The sequence below is a fragment of the Marmota marmota genome, unplaced genomic scaffold (assembly GCF_001458135.2).
Source record: "Marmota marmota marmota unplaced genomic scaffold, marMar, whole genome shotgun sequence".
NCBI lineage: Eukaryota > Metazoa > Chordata > Mammalia > Rodentia > Sciuridae > Marmota > Marmota marmota.
Window position 1 is genome coordinate 72,229,720 of NW_026000026.1, and position 18,291 is coordinate 72,248,010.

General features: G+C 33.7%; 3 protein-coding genes across 3 annotated transcripts in view; all 3 read left to right on the top strand.

The window, feature by feature from the left end:
* Positions 1–18,291, top strand: part of LOC107141808 (protocadherin alpha-3) — a 200,234-nt gene that overhangs the window by 139,396 nt on the left and 42,547 nt on the right.
* The window catches only part of LOC107152150 (protocadherin alpha-8-like), a 137,123-nt gene that overhangs the window by 102,359 nt on the left and 16,473 nt on the right, over positions 1–18,291 (top strand).
* The window catches only part of LOC107152264 (protocadherin alpha-9-like), a 133,730-nt gene that overhangs the window by 98,965 nt on the left and 16,474 nt on the right, over positions 1–18,291 (top strand).

An 18,291-nucleotide genomic window follows, 5' to 3' on the forward strand; every position in this document is an offset into this window, starting at 1 on the left:
CACTGGGGTGCCTTCTTCCCTTAGTAATTTACTTCTCACCCCTTCCATATTTTCATCACAAAGACAATACAATACACTGAGACAAAACAAGACACAAACATACTGTATCAATCTTCTCCATCTTCTTAAAGTGGCCATTTTTCCTCTTGCCCTATCTGTCTAGGGACGAGCAGATTTGCTCCCGTCCTATCTATGGATGGGCAGCTTTTTTTCATCACTTACCCCCGAGTGTCCCGGGGCTCCCCGTAACGGGCCACCATCTGCCGGAGTACGGCTGCAGCAGAATAATCAGGGGGGGTGACGAATAACTTGTGTACGTTGATACAGCAGGAGTAGGAGCCGTTTACTGCAGGACAGGAGCAGTATTTATACATTCCACACAGCTTATCTAATTAGCATAAACTAGATACATCAGTCAACCAATAAGGAATCTCCACACTTAATGGCTCCCTTTTGTTACTTCTCAAACCACTCCCTCTGGCATTTTGCCAGGCACCATCCAGACTTGTTTACGAACTCTAACATTCCCCTGGCAAAATGCCAGGTGTTATTTTGACTTGTTTACAGACTCTAACACCAGGGAGGAGTGCTTTACCTAGATCAAAAAAGGAAGGCTGAAGATAGAGGGTTGATAATTAAAGGGATGAGGGCTGTTAGTGGTGTGAAGGAATATATTTCCTACTTTAAATGGTTTAATCAATGGTTTAATTATTTGAAGATGGTTTTTCTGATATCTGAAGCGATCATTTCAGATCGCTTTTGAAGATCATTTTTCTGATATCTGAAGCGATCATTTTTAAAAGAAGGGTACAGCAGAAGTACAATGTTGTATTCTATTCATTCTAACAGTATTTGTCATATTATTTTGTCTGGGAACATCTTAACCAGTTGGAACAATAATGTAGAGAATTTTGGGTTTTGCTCCTAAACATTTTTGTATTTTACAACTCTTGAGCTCCACAGTGAAAAGTGCCTATTTCCCCATTGTTCTGAAGTGAGACATTAGAACTGTCCTTATTTCTCCCATCCATATACTCTGCTGTATAGTTTCTATCATCCCAGAAACATCTCTTTATGCTCTCAGTTTCTGATATTGGCTTATTCCATCTATAAATGATTGTGTGAATGATTTTAACCTCTCTACTGGATCTGCTTTGTAGTATTGAATGTTACAATTTTTTGTTTACTCAGAAATAGTTTTCTTCAGTCCCTTCTATCTAACCACATTTGGGGCTATTATGGAAATAATACTAAAATGCTTTTTTTATCAGGTCCAACAAAATCAGATTGTCTCTATTCTCAGTACCTAGGAGTAATGCAGATGCCTAGAAAATGAATAAGAAATGTAGCTTTCCCATTCCTGTTCTGTTGATAATTGGAAAATGTTATGCAATAGAAAAAATTACACTTGACCTCTTCTCATAAGAAAGTAGTATATTCTGAATCTCCACCAAAGCCTTTAAAACATATCTTCCTAAGGTTAATGACAGCCTGAGCCAGACAGTTAATTATTAATGTGCATAAGATTAAATGTATCTTCCTATCACCTGTCTTCTACCATTAAGAATTCATTTAAGTATTGGGAAAAGTACAGTTATGCTACATGCATACTGGTGTGTTAGGAATTAAATTTTTTTCTTTTCTAATATTTAAAAATTTATTTATTTATTCTAATTTGTTATACATGATATCAGAATGCATTTCAATTCATAGTACATATATACAGTACAATTTTTCATGTCTCTGGTTGTACACAAAGTAGAGTCTCACCATTCGTGTCTTCATACATGTACTTAGCGTAATTATGTCCATCGCATTCCACCATCTTTCTTACCACCATGCCCCCCCCTTTCCCTCCCTCCCCTTGCTCTATCTAAAGTTCCTCCATTCTTCCCATGCTCCCCACCCCATCCCCATTATGTATCAGCATCCGCATGTCAGCGAAAGCATTTGGCATTTGGTTTTTTGGGATTGGCTTACTTCACTTAGCACAATATTCTCCAACTCCATCCATTTACTTGTAAATGCCATGATTTTATTCTCTTTTAATGCTGAGTAATATTCCATTGTGTATATATACCACATTTTCTTCTTCCATTCATCTACTAAAGGGCGTTTAGGTTGGTTCCCCAATTTAGCTATTGTGAATTGTGCTGCTGTAAACATTAAAATGGCTGCATCACTGTAGTATGCTGTTTTTAAATCCTTTGGGTATAAATCAAGGAGTGGGATAGCTGGGTCAAATGGAGGTTCCATTCCCAGTTTTCCAAGGAATCTCCACACTACTTTCCAGATTGGTTGCACCATTTGCAGTCCCACCAGCAATGTATGAGTGTGCCTTTTCCCCCACATTCTCGCCAACACTTATTGTTTTTTTTTGTTTTATTCTTAATAGGTGCCATTCTGACTGGAGGGAGATGAAATCTTACAGTAGTTTTGATTTCCATTTCTCTAATTGCTAGAGATGTTGAATATTTTTTCATATATTTGTTGATTGTATATCATCTTCTGCAAAGTGTCTGTTCAGTCCTTGGCTCATTTATTGATTGGGTTATTTGTTTTATTGGTATTAAGATTTTTGAGTTCTTTATATATCCTAGAGATTAGTGCTGTATCTGATGTGTGTGTGGTAAAAATTTGCTCCCATTCTGTAGGCTCTCTATTCACCTCACTGGTTATTTCTTTTGCTGAGAAGCTTTTTAGTTTGAATCCATCCCATTTAGTGATTCTTGATTTTATTTCTTGTGCTTTAGAGTCTTGTAAGAAAGTCGGGGACTAATCTGAACATGATGAAGATTTGGGCCTACTTTTTCTTCTGTTAGGGATAGGATCTCTGAGTTAATTCCTAGGTCCTTGATCCACTTTGAGTTGAGTTTTGTGCATGGTGAGAGAAAGGGGCTTAATTTCATTTTGCTGCATATGGATTTCCATTTTTTCCAGTACCATTTGTTGAAGACTCTATCTTTTCTCCAGTTATGTTTTTGGTGCCTTTGTCTAATATGAGATAACTGCATTTGTGTGGATTTGTCTCTGTGTCCTCTATTCTGTACCATTGGTCTATAAGTCTATTTTGGTGCCAATACCATGCCATTTTTGTTATTATTGCTCTGTAGTATAGTTTAAGGTCTGGTGTAATGTGCCACCTGTTTCACTCTTCTTGCTAAGGATTGCTTTAGCTATTCTGGGTCTCTTATTTTTCCAAATAAATTCCATGACTGCTTTTTCTATTTCTTTGAGGAATGTCATTGGGATTTTTATTGGAATTGCATTAAAACTGTATAGTGCTTTTGGTAGTTTTTTGCTTTTGGTAGTATGATCATTTTGAAAATATTAATTCTGCCTATCCAAGAACAAGGGAGATCTTTCCATTTTCTAAGGTCTTCTTTAATTTCTTTCTTTAGTGTTCTGTAGTTTTCATTATAGAGGTCTTTGACCTTTTCGTTTAGTTGACTCCCAAGTTTGTTTGTTTGTTTGTTTGTTTGTTTGTTTTGAGGCTATTGTAAACAGGGTGGTTTTTTCAGTTTCTCTTTCAGAGGATTTGTCACTGATGTAGAGAAATGCCTTTGATTTATGGGTGTTGATTTTATATCCTGCTACTTTGCTGAATTCCTTTATTAGTTCTAGAAGTTTTCTGGTGGAATTTTTTTGGATCCTCTAAGTATAGAATCATGTTGCCAGCAAATAGTGATAGTTTGAGTTCTTCTTTTCCTATCTGTATCCCTTTAATTTCTTTCATCTGTCTAATTGCTCTGGCTAGAGTTTCAAGAACTGTGTTAAATAGAAGTGATGAAAGAGGCCATCCCTGTCCTGTTCCAGTTTCTAGAGGAAATGCTTTCAATTTTTCAATATTTCTTCCATCCATCTACTCTGCTGTATAGTTTCTATCATTTAGAATGATGTTGGCCTGGGGCTTAGCATAGACAGATTTTACAATGTTGAGATGTGTTCCTGTTATTCCTAGTTTTTCTAGTGTTTTGAACATGAAGAGGTGCTATATTTTGTTGAATGCTTTTTTTTTTGCATCTGTTGTGATGATCATGATTGTTATCTTTAATTGTATTGATGTGATGAATTACATTTATTGATTTCCATATGTTGAACCAACCCTGCATCCCTGAGATGAACCACATTTGATCATGGTGCACTATCTTTTTGATATGTTTTTGTATTCAATTTGCCAGAATTTTATTGAGAATTTTTGTATCTATGTTCACTAGAGATATTGGTCTGAAGGGTTTTTTTTTCTTTTTTTTTTTTATGTGTCTTTGTCTGTTTTGAAATCCAGGAGATGTTGGCCTCATAGAATGAGTTTGGATGTGTTCCCTCTTTTTCTATTTCATGAAATAATTTGAGGAGTATTAGTATTAGTTCTTCTTTGAGGGTCTTGTAGAACTCAGCTGGGTATCCATCTGGTCCTGGGCTTTTCTTGGTTGGTAGGCTTCTGATGGCATCTTCTATTTCATTGCTTGAAATTGATCTGATTTTTGATGTGTCTCAACTTCCCTTCATCTTTTTAAAAATCAAATAGTCTAAATTGTCATGGTGCTTCTTGTAGCTCTGTGCAGAGAAAAGAGCCTTAGAATGTTGAGAACATAAGCATTAGTTTCTGCTTCTTTTATGATGACTCTCATAATCTGTCACCCTTGGGCTCACAAATATTTTCTTCAAACTAATTTTATCACTGAAAAAATTGTTTTATCTTCTATGTAGTTAGGAGTTAAAAAGTAAATGTTCAAGTTTTTAACCATGGTACTCATTATTTGACCTATGTAGATGAGCAGAGTGATAAATTATGAAATATTATCTATATGTCTGCTGCCATCTGCCTCACTTAGATTTGCCTCTTCTTTGAAGTATAATGTCCATTTTTATTCTATAACTGATTTATAAATTAATCAATATTTTATCTATAGTTCTATAGAAATACTCTATTGAAGGTTGTATGCACTCAGTGTGGTTTGATTAATTTTACTTTAAGAGGAGACAGGAAAGGGAAATGTTGGGGACTGAATTAGAGCAAATTATGTTCCATGTTTTTGTAATTATGTCAAAACAAATCCTAATGTTATGCATAACTAAAAAGAACTAATAAAATTGCAAAAAGCTTAAAGTATTATAATTATTTTAATAAGATATCTAGCTTTAAAATTTTTTATCAACTTTGTTAAAATTATTTTAATATAATCACATCTACTTAAATTATGTTATACAATGAGTTTTGATGGTTGCATGCATTCTTAAAAGCACCATTACCATGAAGACACAAAAAATTTCCATCACCCTCAAAGTGTCCTGTTGTCTGTTTTATTGTCATTCTTCCTTCTGACCCAGGGCCCATAGAACCACCAATTGCTGCCGTCACTATAGACTATTGCATTTTAAAAATAATAAATGGAATCATTCAGTGTGAACTTTTTACATCTGCTTTATTTCACTCAGCATAATGACTTTGAGATTCTTTATGTTGTGTATTTTCAGTAGTACATTACTTTTGTGTAGTAGTATTCTATTATATACCATATTTTCAAAAATTGAGTCACTCATTGATGGACTTTTGTGCTGTTCCCAATTTTTTTTTGTATTCCATATTTTAAAAATTTGAGTCACCTATTGATGGACTTTTGTGTTGTTTCCAATTTTGACTATTATTAATAAGACTTTTGTGTATTCTTGTGTACATATGTGTAATATATGTTGCTTCTCTTTTATTTCTTTAATACCTGTGAGTAGACAGGTTGGATTTTATGATGGGTATATATTTTAAGAAATATGCAACTGTTTTTCAAAGTTTTAACACTAGTTTACATTTTCACTAGAAAAATGTGGGTAAAATTATGCTATATCTTCACAAACACTTGATATTACTAATCTTAATATTATCCATTCTAATGGGCATGAAACTAATATCTTGCTGTAGATTTAATTTCCATTTCCCTGAAGACTAATCATGTTATTATCTCATGTGTTTCTATGGTCTTTTATGAAGTGTGTACAAATCATTTGCCTTTGTAGGTTGATTAATTGTCTTGTTATTATTGTTATAAAAGTATGTATACAAGTCTTACATATATGTATTTCAGGTGTTTTCTTTTGTCCCGTGGCTTATCCATTTACTTAGCAATGCCTTTGAAGCCCCAAATTTTAAGTTTTGATGAATGTAAATTATTCCTTTTTGTTTTATGATTTCTGCCCCTTGTGATCTACTTTAAAAAATAAAAACCTTGCTATCCCAGGTTTGAAAAAATTTCCTTCTTATAAATTTTCTCCTAGGATTTTTCAATTTTAACATTTAGATTTAGTTCTGTGATCCATTTCAGTTCATTTTTATAAGAGTCAAGGTTCATTCTTTTCTACTGAAAAATACAATATAAAATTGTTGCTGTTTGAAGATGACATGATCTTATTAAAAAGAAAACTAAATACTCCACCAAAAAACTGTTAAAGTTAATAACTGAATTCAGTAAAGTTTGCAAGATGTAAAATCAACATACAAAACCCAGTAATGTTTGTTCACACCAATGAAAGATCTAGAAAAGAACTCAAGAAAACAATATTATTTATAAGAGCTACAAATTTAATAACACAGTTAGGAGTAAATTTAATCAAGGAGGCAATAGACCTGTACACTGAAAACCTGTACCATGAAACACTGACAAAAGGAACTAAAGACACAAATAATGGAAAGATAGCCCTGTGTTCATGGATTGGAAGAATTTATATTGTTAAAATGTCCTTATTACTCAAAGCGATCTACGGATTCAGTGCAATCCCAATAAAAATCCCAGTGATTTTTTTCACAGAAATAGAAAAATCAATCATAAAATTCATATACAGCTACAAAAGACCCTGAATAACCTAAGCAATCTTCACCAAAAAGCTGGAGACATTACACTGTCTGATTTCAAAATATACTATAAAGATACAATAAGCAAAATGGCAGGTTGCTGGCATAAAAACAAACACATAGATGGAACAGAATAGAGAGCCCAGAAATAAATCCATGCATTTACAGTTAATTGATTTTCAACAAAGGTGCTAAGAACACATAATAGGGTAATGACAGACACTAATAAAAGGTGTTGGGACAACTTGATATCCACACACAGAAGAATGAATTAGACACTTATCTCAAACCATATAAAATCTACTCAAAATAGATTAAAGACTTAAATGTAGACCTGAGATTATGACTATAAGAAAAAATGTTGGGTTAGGGTTGTGGCTCAGTGGTAGAGTGTTCACCTAGCAAGCAGGAGGCACTGAGTTTGATCCTCAGCACCACATAAAAATAAAATAAAGATATTGTGTCCACCTAAAACTAAAAAAATAAATAGAAAAAAATGTGGGAAAAAGCTCCATGACATTGGTCTGGGAAATGATTTTTGGATATGACTCCAAAATAAAAAATAGACAGATGAGATTATATTAAACTAAATCTCTTCTGTACAGCAAAGGAAACAATGAAATGAAGAGAAAACCTGTGAAATGTGGGAAAATAATTTCAAACCATATATCCAGTAAATGGTTAATTTCCAAAATATGTAAAAAATATAACTCAATACTAAGAAAACAAATAACCTAGTTAAAATGTATTATAACTCAATACTAAGAAAACAAATAACCTAGTTAAAAATGTACATCTGAATGTACATTTCCTAGAAGAAGATATACATATAGCCAACAGGCACAAGTGAAAAAGGCTCAAAAGCACTCATCTTCAGAATAGTGCAAATTAAAACCACAATGAGATATCATCTCACATGAGATAGAATGGTTATTATAAAAAAGACAAAAGATGCCAAAAAAAAATACCTGTCATATGATTTAGCAGTCTGGCTACTGGGTATGTGGTAGAAAAAAGTGGTATGTTGAAGAGATGTCTGTACTCCCATGTTCATACAGCATTGAATAATAAAATAACTTAGATGTGGAATCAACCTAGATGCCAATCAGTGGATGAATGGATAAAGAAAAAAGGTATACACACACATTGGGATACTATTTTGCCTTAAAAAAACAAGGAAATCTTATCATTTGTACAGGTAAAAAAATAAGCAAAAGAACATATGGTATACCACTTGTTGGAAAGACTAGCTCTTTTTATTGAGTAATCTTGGCATTTCTGTAAAAATGACTATATAAGTGCAGACTTCATTCTGGACTCTGTTTCATTCCTTTTATCTTTTCATTCTTTTGTCTATCCTTTCACTAAAAGTAGTTTGTCTTTATGCTGTAGCTTTATAAAGTTTTGAAATTAGCTGTGTCAGCCTTCCAAACTTTTCCTACTTTAAAAAATGGACTTTGGCTATTATAGATATTTTGCACTTTCATATAAATTTTGAAATCAGCTTATCAATTTTTAAAAAATCTTGCTGTACTTTTTACAGGAAATGTGTTGAATCTATAAATTAATTTGGGAATAATTGACATCCTAATATTGATTCTTTGGATCCATGAACATATACACCTCTATTTATTTCAGTCTTTAAAAACCTCTTTTCCATGTTATGCTGTTTTCAGTTTTGGAGTTTTGAAAGTCTTGTTATACCTATTCCTAAATATTTCATGGTTTTAAAATTCTATTATAAATATATTAATTTTTTTGCATTTTCCAATTACTTATTTCTACTATATAGAAACAGTTGATTTTTATATATTAGTCTTGTATAGTGAGACCTTTGTAGTCACATTTTTTAGTTTGGGTAACTTATTTCTTAGGACTCATAGATTCCTTAAGATTTAATAGTTAAAAAAAAACATATCATTTGCAAATGGAGCAACTTTACTTTTTTTTTTACAACCTTTATATTCAATATTCTTCTAATCACTATATTGCAATGGCTAAGACCTCCAGTATAATATGAAGTGTTGTGAGCAGGCATCCTTGCCTTATTCCTTATCTTAGGGGAAAAGTTTCATATTTCACCACTAACTGTTATGTTAGCCATAGATTTTTCATAAATGCCTTATTAAGTTGAGGAAGTTCCCTTTTATTTCTAGTTTGGTCAAAGCTTTCTCCTAAGTAGTTGAATTTTGTTAATGCTTACTGCTCATCTATTGAAATGAGCATAAGATTTTCTCCTTTTTTCTTACAAATAAGTTAGATTATAAATTTTTGTATGTTGAAAATCTTCCATTCCTGGAATAAACCAGTTTTAGTTAGCTTTTTAGCTGCTGTGACCCAATGACCTGACAAGAACAACATAGAGGAGGAAAAGTTTATTTGGGACTTAGAGGTCTAAGTCCATAAATGGCCAACTCCATTGCCCTGGGCAGGAGGTGAGGTGGAACATCAAGGTGAAAGAGGATGGTGGAATAAAGCAGCTTGGGACATGGTACCAAGAAATGGGGGCAAGGAGTAGGGTGCTTTCATCATGCTTGCCACCACCTCAATCTTCCCTCATACCAAAACAATAAAAACAGAAATTCGCTCCATGTTGACTCCTTTCTTAAGTTCTGGTACCCTGCTCCCCCAAATATGCTTGCTTTTGTTCACAGTAGTTCCACTTTTTTCATGAGAGATAAGTTTCAAGACATTCTACAGATGCCTGAAACCATGTATGATACCAAATCCTATACAAACATGCTTGGAGATTTTTGAAGGGTCAGTTCCAGACTGCTACAATAAAGAAAATATTGCAATAAAAAGTGAGATACGTGAATTTCTTGTTTCTCAGTGCATATAAAAGTTATGTTTACACTATTTTGTTGTTTACCAAGTGCTCAACAACATTATGCCTAAAACATAATATACATACCTTGATTAAAAATGTTATTGTTAAAAATACTAATGACCATCACAACTATTGGAAAAACCATGTTGATAGGCTTGCTTGAATCAGTTGTCACAAGTGTTCAATTTGTAAAAAACACATCATCTAGGGAATGCAATGAAAATAAAGAACAGTAGTACAAGGTATGCCTGCATATACTTTGCTCTTCCTATGCATACATACATAGAATTTAATTTACAAATAGGCACAGTAGGAGATTAACAATAACTTAAAATAGAACAATTATTACAACATATTGCAGTAGAAGTTAAATGAATGTTCTCTATCAAATATCTTATTGTACTGTACAGTATTTTCAGACCACAATTGACCATTGGCAACTGAAACTGTGGAAAGTGAAATCACAGTTAATTGGATATACTGGGTTTTACTGTATTCGCTAGAGCCCTTAGATAGTCATTTTATGTATTTTTACTTTATTTTTAATTGATACATAATAATTGCCATATTTATGGGGTTCAGTGTGGTATTTCAGTACATGTATACAATGTGTAATGATGGAACAGGGTAATTAGCATATATATCACCTCATTTATTATTTCCTGTGGTAAGAACATTCAAAATCCTATCTTCTAGATGTTGAAATAAAATATACAATAAATTATTGTTAACCATGGTCATTTTACTCTAAAACACACTTTTACTATCTGATTTTGTATCTGTTATCCAATCTTTCCTCATTTTGACCTCTGGAAGAACTGTCATGAGCTTACTTCAGCTTCAGACCTTATGTTTTAAGTTTTTGCTTCAATATATCATTTTTTTCCAAGAATAATATTTAATAACTTCTTAATTTCTGGATGAAGAGTGGAATGAATGTGGAGAGTCATGTTATCAATGAATGTACATTCTTAAAGGTATAAATTTTAACCTTGCTGCACATATGATGAAATGATATAAAAATGCCATAATGCATTTAGTCAAGGGGGCTGAATTTCTCAGTGAGCATTTAGGTATTTGTGGGAGTCATATGAAGTAAATTATAATTTAAGACTTTGGTTAAGGAAAACCAAGTATTGCTGTGAACATAATTCTGTTTCTTTACACTATGAACTAAGAATTTTGGAGACAAATCAGAAGTAAGTGAACTAGCTTATTTAGCATTAATTGAAATTATAAATAGGCACAAAAATTTGGGTAAACATTTTAGCATGTCTAACTTTAATGTGAATTCTTTTAACTGAGCACCTCTCAGAATAAATGCATACTCATGTACATGCATGCACTTTTAGAAATACATCTAAACATTCAGTCATGAGTAAAAATAATTTATGAAATTTCAATACAATGTTATACATATACTATATATTAATATATTCTTTACTATGAAAGAGGCAGAACTGATATAGTAATGACATGAAAAGATGTGTATTATATGTGTTAAGTAAAATTTTAAAAAATAAAGTTGCATATAAGTGTGTAGAGTATGATTCCACTTTGGTAAAATATATGTGTGCATATTTATATGCACTTAGGTGAAAGTCTGGAGAAATATATAATTGTGAGTGATCTAGTTTACAGGGAATATGATTTTAAAAGATTTTAACTTTTATTATTTTTAATAATTCTGAATGAATTTAATTTAGTCTAAGTAGCATAGATTTTTTTTTAATATTTATTTTTTAGTTTTCGGTGGACACAACATCTTTGTTTGTATGTGGTGCTGAGGATTGAACCTGGGCCGCACGCATGCCAGGCGAGCGTGCTACTGCTTGAGACACATCCCCAGCCCAAGTAGCAGAGATTTTTAATATTGTAACTACGTAGAAGATGAAGAAAAATGAAAATAAATCACAGTAAACTAAGTCTGACTTAATCAGGGTTGTTCCTACCTTCTTAATAGGTTATTGGAAGTCTTTATTGACCCTTGAAAAGAATTACTTTATGCAATTTGATTAATCCCCCTTAATTCCTCAACTCCTGCTAGTTTAAGGAGAACTAAAGTCCACATATCCTATGATGCATGGCTGTCCAATGTATACTATGTGTACACTGATATATGATCCAATAAATATTTCATACACAGTTGAGGTTTTAAATGAACTATGATAATCAGATCAAAGGAATACTAGAGAGTACTGCAGAAAACCAGTCACATGTGGCTATGATGAAAATTTAATTACAAAGGATATTGAATATCTGAGGGTGACAACTCTGTTACAATAGATGTAACACTGAAGTGAAAAGAAAATTTTATTTGGTTCCCCTTGAAATCGACTCTGTATTTCTAGGAAATTATCAAACCTCTCTGTTTTAATTTTTATATCTTAGCTAAAGTTATCACCATACTGTCTTTGGTTCACTGGATTTAATAGACAATTGAAAATAGATTAAGATAAAGAAAGCTCACAAATTATTAATTGTATTTGGGAGTTTTGTATATATTTTTTTCTGTTCTGGGCTAAAAAGCTAAAATTGGTACCAATCAAGATATATGGTTGTAGGTGTATCAAGCTAAATGACTTTAAGATTTTTTGAGACCATTAGTTCAGAGACATTGTATAAGTAGAACCAGTGCCAGATTTTTCTTCTGAATTCTATCAGCTAAGTACAGTGTGCTTCCTTTGCTTATTATGAGAGAGAGAGAAAAAAATTGAAGACGCGGTAATTTCTTTCTCAATAATTTTAATAAAATGAGGTTTGCTAAGGAAAGGTTTAGTACCATTAGTATTTTATCAAAATACCTTAAAGCATCTTTTAATATTCATAAAACAGTACATTTTAGCCTGGCTAATTTAGAGAATTAATACTTTACCAACCTTATCATGTTGCAAGCATAGCTATTAAAGGAATTTTGTAACAAAATCTATCACAAGGAATACATGAGTGGGATTTATATCTGAAGAGTTAAAGTCATTTGTAAAACTTCACAGAATATTGTAGGTGGCAAGATAGTACTGAAAGAAGAGGTTAGAATATAAATAAAGATTTTTTTATATCATGATTTTGCTAAGGCCAACTATTTTTTAAAAACATACACAAATGATCCAGTTGAAATATCTAAAAAAGAAAGAAATTTGTAATTGTGAAAACAACTGAGATAGGGCTCCATAAAAATACTTAAATAGCTTGTGACCAATAAGATTCTTAAGCAGGGGTGCATGTGTAATGGGCAGATGTTGTATCAGACCACTAGAAACAGAGGCATGGGGAAAAAGGTTCCTAGAGAGTCTGAAAAATTTCTTCACTGTTTTGGAATCTCATTTCTTCATCAATACCAACCTCATTAGTCTTTTGTAAGGATTAAATGACTATATATATTAAACTGTTAAGTCTCAAGACATCAGAATACAAAGGGAACCCAAATAAGCCAATGGTACTCTAAATATATGAATGGGAACTTTTGAGAACCAGATAGGTTGATTTGTCTGTTTCAAGGCAACAAACACAGTAGGAAAAGAAAGTAGAAACTGGGCCTTCATCTAGACTGAGCTCAGGCCATATCTTGGAAAACAGTTCAAATTCAAAACACCTCAGCAATATCTAAATTTAAAATGCACACAAGCCCACACCCACACACATTGAAATCAATGAATGCTTTGGCTAAAACCCACTTGGGAACAAGGATGTTCTTTAGTGCCAAATTCTCATCTTATTTTATTCTGTGGCCAAAATTCTAAGAATTAGAGAAGTGAAACGGGGCCAAACAAGGTTTTCTATTAAAATAAGAGGTCCTAAGTGATGAATGGAAACTTGGAACAGATCTTAATGGCAATAGTAGAAGCCAGACTTTAGCTGAAATACAAACTTATGAATGTGGGGCACGTATTGAATCTTAAATAGAATATTTGTGCTTTTAATGAGTCAAAAGCTTAACCTAGACAGTGCTGATTCTTGTTCCAGAAGAGCTCAGCTTGGTTCTCAGTTGTTGGAAGCTTGCTGCCTCCTTGTCTTCAGTCACTGATAAAATGTTGAATAGGATAATACCAAGGATAAATCCCTATAGTCCCTGTTGTAATTCTCCTTCCAGGCTGATGAATTCCATTAATAAACACTCTTCGGTACTGTTCAACAGACAATTATGAAATCACCTCACCTTATAACTATACTGTATTGCTATCTTTCTTCATCTTGTCTTCATGAATATATAGGGAGACTTTATGTCTCCATGAATTCCAGAAGACTGTGTTTGTAGCACTTCATTTATCAATGATTCTACTATATCTAAAACATCCATTTGAAAAAAAATTAAGTCTATGTTGTCGATTGTAAGTTAACAATTTTTAAAATAGTTTCTAGGAAGAAACTATTTTAAAAGTGCTCATAAACAATAATTTTGAAATCATTTATATCAAACTCAATGGCACTTTTTTTAAAAAGAGGAAATTTAGTTCTCTAGTCATATCTGTAGGATCTTGTAGTACCTTGGAAGATAATTTATCTGGTTACAGATCCTTGACTCATATCACTTTTGTGCTTTGTATTTCCTCATCAATCTTGAGGTTCAAGTTTTACGTAGCCATTTTCTTTGATGAGAAATGAAGAATGTGGCTAAGAGTCTAAATAAATCTTCACCTTTAATATTCTGTGAATCTTATTAGGGCTTCTCAATTGAGAATATTGATGGAGAAGTAAAGTTTGATTTTTATCTGTTATCCACCCCAAGATGTTAGCTATCTCTCCCTTTTTAATACTCACCCAAAGGTGGCTTGAGTCCCTTTTGTTTATTCTCAGCAATTTCTAGAAATCTCAGCCAAGTACCATCATATAAATTTCTCAGAACTAAAAATTTAAAGTATCTCTTCCCAAAAGCCAATTGCTAATGCCAAATATTGTACTACTGTATTCCTTCTGGAGGAAGGGAGATGTGAAAAAAACTCAGCTGTCATTTCATGTGAAAAATTTGGGGCACTATTTCTATAAATAATGCTGTAATTATATTGAAAGTATTTTTCTTGTGGAGGTGCCTGAAGATCAGGCGTCCCATCCATTGTTTTAACTAACCTTTATTTTATTTTTATGTGGTGCTGAGGATCGAACCCAGTGCCTCATGTGTGCTAGGTAAACACTCTACCGCTGAGCCACAACCCCAGCCACCATCCATTTTTGACAAGATGAAAAGTTTTAAAACCACTTTGGACTAGACTAAACTTTGGAGATGGCTATCTGTCTCTCTCTTTATATACATATATAGAGGGACATAATACCTTTATTTTATTTGTTTATTTTTATGTGGTGCCAGGCAAGTGCTCTACCATTGAGCCACAACCCCAGCCCTGTCTCTTTTTAATTATATAACAGGTACTCAGTCTGTGGAGCAACATAAATTCACAAATTAAAAATGAAAACTAGGCCCTTCTCTGTTTGACAGATACTCATAATTGTCATCCCCAAACCTGATCAAACTAATGAGCATGTCCTTTGGTCCTGTGGTTCTGCAAAATAAAATGATTTGTATCGATGTTGATAATAGAGAATGGAAATTTATGTGAATTAGGAGAGTTTACTGAGTGCCAGTATTTTTCTTGTAGCTTAATTCTATTGTGTTGTGATTGGTTTTGCTCCTGTGCCCAATGATCTCCTGAGAGATGTATTTTACAAATATAATTAAGAAATATAAGTAAGGAACATTATTTCAAAGTTCTTATCCAGCTTAGGGGAAAACAAACATTCTGTCTTATGGCTCTTCTTTAATCTTGTCACTTTTCTTATTATAAGCAAAGAATACCTTAATTTTATAACTTATAATTTTAATATAAAGTAGAAAAATGACTGCATAATACCTTTGGGCAAAACCCTTTCTAGGGTTCAGCAACTTTGTTAGTTCTCCCAGTTTGAAGTACTTTGTTTTATATTTTCATTTGACAGCTTTAAAGGAAAAAATTCATAGTAAAATCATTGCATGCTCTTGATCCTTCCTTTTGTAAGATGTGTTTTATCCACATACAGCAAAGTGGGAATGCCTGAGTCGCAGCAGCTGTTCTTGAATTTGCTAAAAATAGGGTCTGAAGAAGATGAAGCAATTAACATGTATTGAGAATTATAAGATTTCCAGCACTGTGAAGGAGACACAAATATAAAACATGGCTCCTGCTTTTAGTTTGCTTTTAATTGGAGAATATTAAAGTATTTGTATGAATTAAAGAAGGACACGTATTAGCATTCAGAGATAGGCTGCAGATTGTGAAAGAGAAAGAAAGATCCTTATGTTTAGAATAGACACTGTTTCATGGATTGGTGGGTTTTGAGCAGGACCTTGAAATTTACATAGGATTTGGAATGAGGAAGAGCAAGGAAGAAGCTATTTTATTTAAATTACATAAGCAAATTTCTGTTTAAAAAATTGAATAGAGCCCTCTGTGCCTTGCTCTATGCTGGGTGCTGGAAATTACAGAAGGCATTAGTGTTCATGTGCTGTTCTGGAATTACTCTGTACTCAGTTGCTAGGGTTATTTCTTTGTATCTTAAAAAAGTGAATCTCTTGTGAGGAAATAAATTCTCTGGAGGAATTCCTATGGAAGAAGTTCCTTTTACTTGGCAATTTAACAGGGGCTATTTGGGGGAGTTGTTTTCAAAATATAGAGTTGTTTTCAAAATATCCCCAACTTGTAGAATAAGTTGTAGAAACCATTGAGAAAGCTTAATTTTGGTGCACACTCATCTTCCCCATCATCATTGATTTCTTAAATGATATAGTTGCAGTTGCTTATCTGTGTTTATTATCTAAGGTACCATGCCACATGTAGATTATTAGCCAAGATGTTGTTTGACAATAAGAAATGGTTGCATTTAATCACATCCCAATTGGGCTGGGGTTGTGGCTCAGCAGTAGAGTGCTTGCCTAGTACGTCTGGGGCCCTGGGTTGGATCCTCAGCATCACATAAAAATGAATGAATGGAATAAAGGTATTGTGTCCAACTACAACTAAAAAATAAATACTTAAAAAATAACATCACCATCACAAATACCACTAATAATAATAATGCAATTGTCAGTCCGTATGCAATTTGTTTTATATACATTATCTTGTGTAATCATAATACTAGTTCTCTGAATTTTATTTAGTATGATTTCCCACACTTGAAACAAGTAAATTGAAACTTATATTAAGATACATGTCTGCAGTCACATAGTTAGTCATTAGCAGGAGTGTGGCTGACTCCAAATACTGCACTCTTAATCACTGTTCTATTCTGTTTTTGAGTCAGGTGTTCTGCAAGATCTAGGGGAAGGAATGCATAAAGGTGTGCTCAAAACACTAGTATTCATATTTATAGAAAGGGCCCTTTACCAACAGTGAGACCAATCACATTTGATTAGTTGGTAAGGTGGACAGAAGCCTCAGACCATAGTGTGAGGAACAAAATTATTGTAGTGCCAAAACTAGAATATACCATGTTTTTAGTACAATGTCTTTGAAAAGGAGGCTAATTGTGTTGGTTCTCTGTTTGCCTTCTCAGTCATTAAGGGAGAACACACTAGTTGGAGCTTATGATCCTGAAACATCAAAATGGACAACCTGGGAGGTGTCCTTGCTGGAAGATGAGGAGATTGCTGAAAGACAATTTGCCATTTTTCTCCTGAGACATGACATTTAGGGGATTCTGTTAAAAACATCAACAAGCCTCTGCCACTTTAATCTCTTCCTTAAGTGCCTGTGATCACTTCAGGGGCAGAGGGCCATACATGGTCAATACCCAGAGGCAGGTTTCTGAGCTATGGGCAGAGGTGGCAGTGACTGTGAGGGCTGGGAGGAGATGAGGGGAAGAAAGGTCACTTTTCCTGACAATTTACAACTTGATTCCATTTATAAGCCATTTGTTTTCAGAAATAAGTAATGGGTGAGGACATAGGCCAGGACTACAGTTTGTGCACTTGAGAGATTAAGGCTCCCTGAGATCAAATTACCACAGCAAACAGAGACAGAATTACTGAGGGATGTTTGGGGAGGATGCAGACAGAAGAAGGAGAAGCCAGAGACCAAAGAAAGGAGACAGGAATAGATTTTGATGGAAATTGCCTCCCACTCTGCACCCTTGAGGGAACAAAGAGGACAAATAAGAAACAGCAGTGCTAAGAAGAAGATGGGAGTTTCTCTGTTTAAAAAAAAATGGTTAGGTCATGCATGGAATGTTGTTAGTGAGTGCACTTGGGTAGCAGGAAGGATGTGCTAGTTCAGACCTTTGAAGTCTGGGTGTTAGGATTATAACCCTGGGTCTTTAACTGTCCCTTCAAGGAGGGAAGCATGCCAAATGTCAGCTTTTGCTCTGGCTTTGTTCCAGTCCTTAGCTAGAAAATGACCAACAAAGAAGATCTACAAATACAATGATGCTGGAAAATGAGGAAGAGAAAGGACATTTTAATGAGTGCTTTTCTGCACGTTGGGCAATAGATTTTAAACCTCTGTGGGAAAGATAAGAGGGCCTGTAAAGGAGAATATTCAGAACTGAGAAGCAGAGGCAATGACACAGCAGGGAAAGGCTTGCCTGCTCCTTCTGCCTTCTCATTCAAGGTAGAGAATTTGTGTGTTGCTTCTGCAGCAATATAAGGATAGGC